Genomic DNA, 5,996 nt, shown 5'->3' with positions numbered 1-5,996 from the left:
GCGGGGGCGCGCCCCCCCCCTCACCCCCCCCCCCCCCCCTGATGTTTTTTTCATTTTTAGGACTAATAAGCAAGCTAGTGTAAAGAAAATGCTTGGGAAGCTGGGCACTGCCATGGGGGACATGCACCAATGGATGTTTCTTTACAGTGGGGTCTTTCCATGTGTCTTTGAGGACAATATTGAAAAAACACAAATCCTTTAAATTACATGCTTTGGGGGAAGTTTTTAAAAGAAAACTATAGCAGAACCTTTTTATTGGCTATAGTTCTTTTTTGAGTCATAGGAGTACATTTACTAATTAGCCTGATTGCATCTCTAGAGCCAGCTGTGCCCACCCTTCTGTGCTGCAGCTGCCTGATTGACAGCTAGATCTGCCTCCATAGAGCCAGTTGTGCTCACCCCTTCCCCTGTCCTTCAATAAGCGCTAGAGGAATAGAGAGAGGGGAGGGGAGGGGTATCCCTTGGGGGGAGGGGTTGTGACTGATAGTCACTGCTCTCTGCAGGGAGAAGCAGTGAGCTCAGCAATCAATGGTTTGTGATCGCTCAGTTCTCGAGCTATAGTGACAGCTGCAGTGTCACCTGCCAGCTCGAACTATTGGGAAGAGTATATTTCACTCTCCCAAAAGTTCTCCTGTAACGTGATGTTACAGGACAGAATAATGGTGGCACCCCAATCTGATTAATTTCATCTTCAAAAAGACTTTTCAGGTAGTTTTAGCTGCTACACTTGTTATTTTCAGCACTCAGTCATAGACTTTATACACTGTGGATAGAAATTTGCCAATGGTTTGCTGAGGTTGTCCATGTTTTCGCTGATGCAGAACAGTTCTGCTGCCTGCCAATTTATATCAAACACTTGTATTATGAATTAAAAGGTTGCAGATGATACCAAAGTTTAACAATTGGCCAGCAGCAGAACATTTCTGATTATGGAGAATTGGCCAAAATAAACTAGAGACAAATGGCTCAGGCAGTTGTTTTACTAAAACAAAAAGAAGACACCGCAGATGATACAGCAGTGTAAAATTGTCCAGCAGTAAGACAGTTTTAATGAGAAAGACTAGGCCCAACTTTTCTAGAGACTAAGAGTACAGGCAGTGGTTTTACTAGAAAAAAAGAGGGACTGCAGAGGATAAAGGAGTGTAAAATTGGACAGCAGGACCGTGTTAATCACGGGTAATACGGGTACACTTGTGTATGCCTATTTATACTACGAGGAATGGTGTTTTTGGTTAAAGTGAGTGATATAATGTGAGGGGGTTTAGGTGTACTCTGTTCTTCCACTTAATTTTTTCTTTCAAACAAACAAGGCAGCACATGGTCAGTAACAAGTTAAAGCTGTGCTTTGGGCACCCCAAACTTAAGAATAGGCCCTATCAACATAAAATAAAAGCCAATAAACCTCCAAAAGAAATGAAAATTCCAAAATCCCACACCCTGAATCAAAAGCCCACTTTATTTTAAAGGAAAGCCTTGCTGTAAAAAAAAAAAAGGGTTTCTATGGATGGGAAAGCATCTAAAAGTGACTGCTACCTTCAAATTAACCACAAAATAAATTCAGTCAAAAAAGCCCCAATAATAAGAACAAGAAAAGGCAGCAAAGGGGTTGATTGCTCAAAGAGTGAGGTATATGAATTAAAGCACAATTTAATAACTGCCCCTAATCTTTCCCTATGCAGTTTGTCAGTTTTACTATAATCTCCCTACCGATTCTGCCAATGCTCCATGGTGACTATGGCTGCTCTGTGCCCTTTGTATTTGTGACAGAATATCAGAATTTTATAGTGAGGTTGACTTATCCAAAAGCCCCTTATCTGCCCTTCTAAGCCTGTTGGCCATGATTCAAAGGCAATGAAGTACAATATGGATGGAGGGAAACTGTTATGCTTAGATGGAGCTTGTGCGATCCGGAGTGTATTCCGCGGCCGCACTCAGTGTACTGTGCCACATTAAACATTTTTGGACCTTAAACATTTTTTTAAAAATGTTTGGAGTGTGTATGTGTGAATGTCTATGAGTGTGTGAGATTGTGTCTATGGTTGTGTGTGTCTGTCAGTGTTTTTTGGGCCCATTCACACTAGTACAGTGTGTTAATCGCATAGTGCTGTGGAACTAATGCACTGTATCACGCAATTTAATGTCTTGACTAGGATGGGGCATTTTCTGATTTAGGAGTCTCCACTGGGTGTGCAGTGGTTTAAATGGCACACTTGGCTAATTTACAAGAATGTGTTTCTATCTGTGGCCTGGCCTATTTGATGTTAAATGTTTAGTATATTATAAACTAAACACAATGCAAAACTGCATTCTATCTTACCAGGCAAGCATGAGTTATCAAAATAATGCTATTAGGGCAGTTCAATAAACACAAAGCTGCAACACCCCAACTTGAAGCTTCACATCCATTCAAGTACAGAAACATGCCCTGGATGCAGACTGCTGGTCCAGCAGTGTCCAGCCGTGTTCAGTCATACAGGAGGACTGCACACACCAGCTGTCAGTCCCAGGTACAGGTTTTTGCATGGATGTGCACACTGTACGGCTGTGCACATCCATGTGAATGGGGACTAAAGGAGAAAATGTGTTATATACTACCTGATAGCTTATAGAGGCACACTCTATAGCTTATACTTGTTGGTAAACAGGCACCCTGAATAGTGGAAAAGCTTGTTTTTTGGCTGTCATGCTGATTCAGTGGCTTCAGTGCTACCCAAGGGCCTGACCTGGAACTAGAATGTTAATCTGTAGCTTGGAATTCAAGATGACTTTCGAGTCTACATGCTTGTTCTGTTCTGGGTCAGTACATGTCAAAGTCAGAGACAGCTAAATTATAATCTTAGAAGGATGTCTGCAAAGCAGCCTCAGTATTTCCTCAGTAGCAGATTTCCTCTAATGATATTTCCAGAACATAATCACATTTTAGAAAATTGATTATAAAACAGCAGTACACCTCATGATATAAACAAAAATAACATAAAAGTGGGCTTGTCCGGAATTTGAACCCGGGACCTCTCGCACCCTAAGCGAGAATCATACCCCTAGACCAACAAGCCTGCTGAAAACATTTGTATCCAGATGTACATGTATACGCCACATCAGCAGAAGTATTTCATTCTAGCTTACACTGACACTGAAAGAAGGAATGTTGGAAACCACTAATGCCTCAGCAAAATGACATAGCCATAAGAATCCCTGAATCTATTGCATATATTTATATGATTTGTATAGTGTGAACACAACGTTTTTTTGTTTGCATTGCTCTACGAGATTTTTGTAATATTATGTTTGGTATAAGGAACAAATGTTAGTTTAACCACTTGAAGACCGGAGTGTAAAACCCCTTTCCTGCCCAAGCAATTTTTCAGTATTTAGCGCTGAGGTACTTTGATTGACATTGATTCAGTCATGTAACACCGTACCAAAATTCATTTTATACAATTTTTTGGGACAGATAGAGCTTTTGTTTGGTGGTATTTAAACACCACTGTAGGTTTTATTTTTATATAAAGAAAAACATACAGAAAATTTTAAAATAAAAACTGTTTTTCCTAATCTATGTTATAAAACATTTATTATTAGCCAATTTTTTTGGTAAAATATAAAATGTACACAGACCGACCGTGCTAGTTATGGGCCCGTATGGGGGACAGAAGTGCCTGGGATAGATGGCTGTGGCAACGGAGGGGCGCACACTCCCATGCACCATACAAGCGATTGGGTGGCTCTATAGCCACCTGAATGCCCCTATTTAACATCCATCACTGGCTGTAACAAATGTTTACAGTGTCCTGTATATCAAAGCAGTTGATTTAAAAAAAGGCATTATAAAAATATTTTGTCAATTTTTGTATGCTAACGCTAACAAAATATGAGATAATAAAAAATGCTCATACCAATAGCTTTCTCATACCAATATAAACACATTAGAAAAAGCTGATGTTAAAGTGTATCAATAATGTATTAAAGGACTGCTAAGTTGCCATATATTACATTTTTGTTCTTTGGTTTTGATATCCTTTAAATAGGAGAACCTTTTCATAAAATGTATGATTTGTTGCAGCTAAATACAATGCAAAAAAACATGGATACATTGCTGCAGGTATCTATAATGTGGCAAATAGATTATTGTAGCACGCTATCTCTTGTCTCTCTGCATTAGGCAAGGTGGGTGGGTTCTGAGAGGCATATTTGGTATGCCCAGGAAGTTTATCTGAAGTACTTCAGAATTAACCACAACAAGTCTTTATTTGTTCAACATGACTTAGGCTATACACTGCAACTTGTGGGCTGAATGAGAAAAATAGAGCAGATTGCTCCATTAATGCTTCAAATGCGTTGATTGAGGAATCCCTGCTGTTCCTTCTGACAGCGGCCGCGGGAATATATTAACGCTATTTTCAGAAGAAAGAACTCATGTGAATATGTTTGTAAATTACATTTTCCTTACAAAACTGTTCAAAAATTGATAATATAACACAAATGCAGTAAATTCAGCTAATCCCTGGGGTTTAGGGTTAACTTTGCAACAGGTTCTACAGTAGAACAACTGTCGCAGCTTTGGGGCAGGGGGTTGGGCATATTTTAGCATCTTCGCATTGGATGCGACAGGACCTTCTCCCAGTACTGAGTCTCGCATATCATTAGCAATATGACTTATAATAAGAGTTTATTAAAGACAGCATTTTGGTTTAATGCTGAAGTGGCCTTCATGTGTAATATTTGGATTTTAAAGGGACCTAATGACGATGCTCATCAAACTAAGCAACATCATAATGATTTTGGCCTCACTGTTGTAATGCTATCATTATTGTAATACTATCATTATTACAACAACTTTTAGACACTTTTGCTACAAAAATAATTCACAACAAAAGAAATCCCACTATTTTCTATGGGGTCCGTTAAGACCTAGGAGTTGCAATGTCCTGTGACTTCAAAAGAGATGCAGGTGCTTCTTTTGGTGCTACATAGTGTGTTTTTCAGCCCCATAGACTTCAATGACAGCACAGGGAAATGCATGTAACATTTTCATGCATTTTAGTGCATGACAATAAGCCCACGCCCCCTAGCAAAATATTGTTTATTTCATCTTTATTGGCCCAAGAAAGCATAAGGCATGAAAAACACATTTTAAAAAAATTAAAAAAAGGGAAACAAAAGCACTAAAAAATTCAGATACACAAGTGTGGATGGACTTTCAAAATTGTAAAGTAATTACATTGTTTATTGGGCATTGCCTTAAACCAGGGGTGGGCCCCCTACAAATCCCAACTTACCTCTGCCTCTGGGGGGTCATGCCTGTAACTGTCAGTCTTGCAATGCCTCATAGGACTTGTAATTCCACAACAGCTGGAGGCCAGAGTTGTCCACCCCTGATTTAACCCAATGTTTTTGCAAGCAACCGTTGCTAGAGAGAGATTACATTTCCCTGAAACTTAACAACTAAAAGTGCTTAGTAGTTGGATATGGTAGAGTATTTATTACTGTGAGTCAGTGTTTTAGGAGTATAGTCACTTTAATATAAAAGGGTATATTTTCTTAAAAAAAATAATTAGGGTCATTTTGACATCTTCCATTTAGGAAATTTAAAACGTTTTCTCTATTGACCCTTTTTTAAATGATCATTCCAATACAGTTAAAAGGCATTTTATAATTGTATTCATATGGGAAAATTGGGGTGTCACCACAGTTTATCAGCCACACCTGGGGCTGGGAGCTGCAGTTACTTTTATGGTTTATAGTTCATAAAATTTAAATGACTGAAGTACCCTGGAAATAGATTAAATATGTCATGTGAGAAGCACAAACACAGTGGCGGAACTACCGCCAGTGCAGGCGGTGCAGGCGCACCAGTCCCAGCGCTGGATCGGTACCCAGCGGCCAGCGGGCCCCCCATCTCTGCGCCGAGAGTGTCGGATCATCCATTCATCCGACACTCCCGGCGCAGAGATGGGGGGCCCGCCGGCCGCCGGATACTGATGGTTGCCATGGCGATA

The 5,996-nt window shown here is 39.9% G+C and overlaps 1 protein-coding gene and 1 non-coding gene across 2 annotated transcripts in view; one reads left to right on the top strand and one right to left on the bottom strand.

Moving 5' to 3' along the window:
• Nucleotides 1–5,996, top strand: part of GUCA1B (guanylate cyclase activator 1B) — a 33,510-nt gene that overhangs the window by 9,021 nt on the left and 18,493 nt on the right. The gene's annotated exons all lie outside the window — the stretch shown is intronic.
• On the bottom strand, nucleotides 2,982–3,053 carry TRNAP-AGG. Its single transcript has one exon. It is a non-coding gene; the product is annotated as a tRNA-Pro (tRNA).

The sequence above is a fragment of the Nanorana parkeri genome, unplaced genomic scaffold (genome assembly GCF_000935625.1).
Source record: "Nanorana parkeri isolate BGI_ZX_2015 unplaced genomic scaffold, ASM93562v1 scaffold415, whole genome shotgun sequence".
Lineage (NCBI taxonomy): Eukaryota > Metazoa > Chordata > Amphibia > Anura > Dicroglossidae > Nanorana > Nanorana parkeri.
The sequence above is the reverse complement of the archived record's forward strand: the minus strand, read 5'-3'. Positions and strand labels throughout refer to the sequence as shown.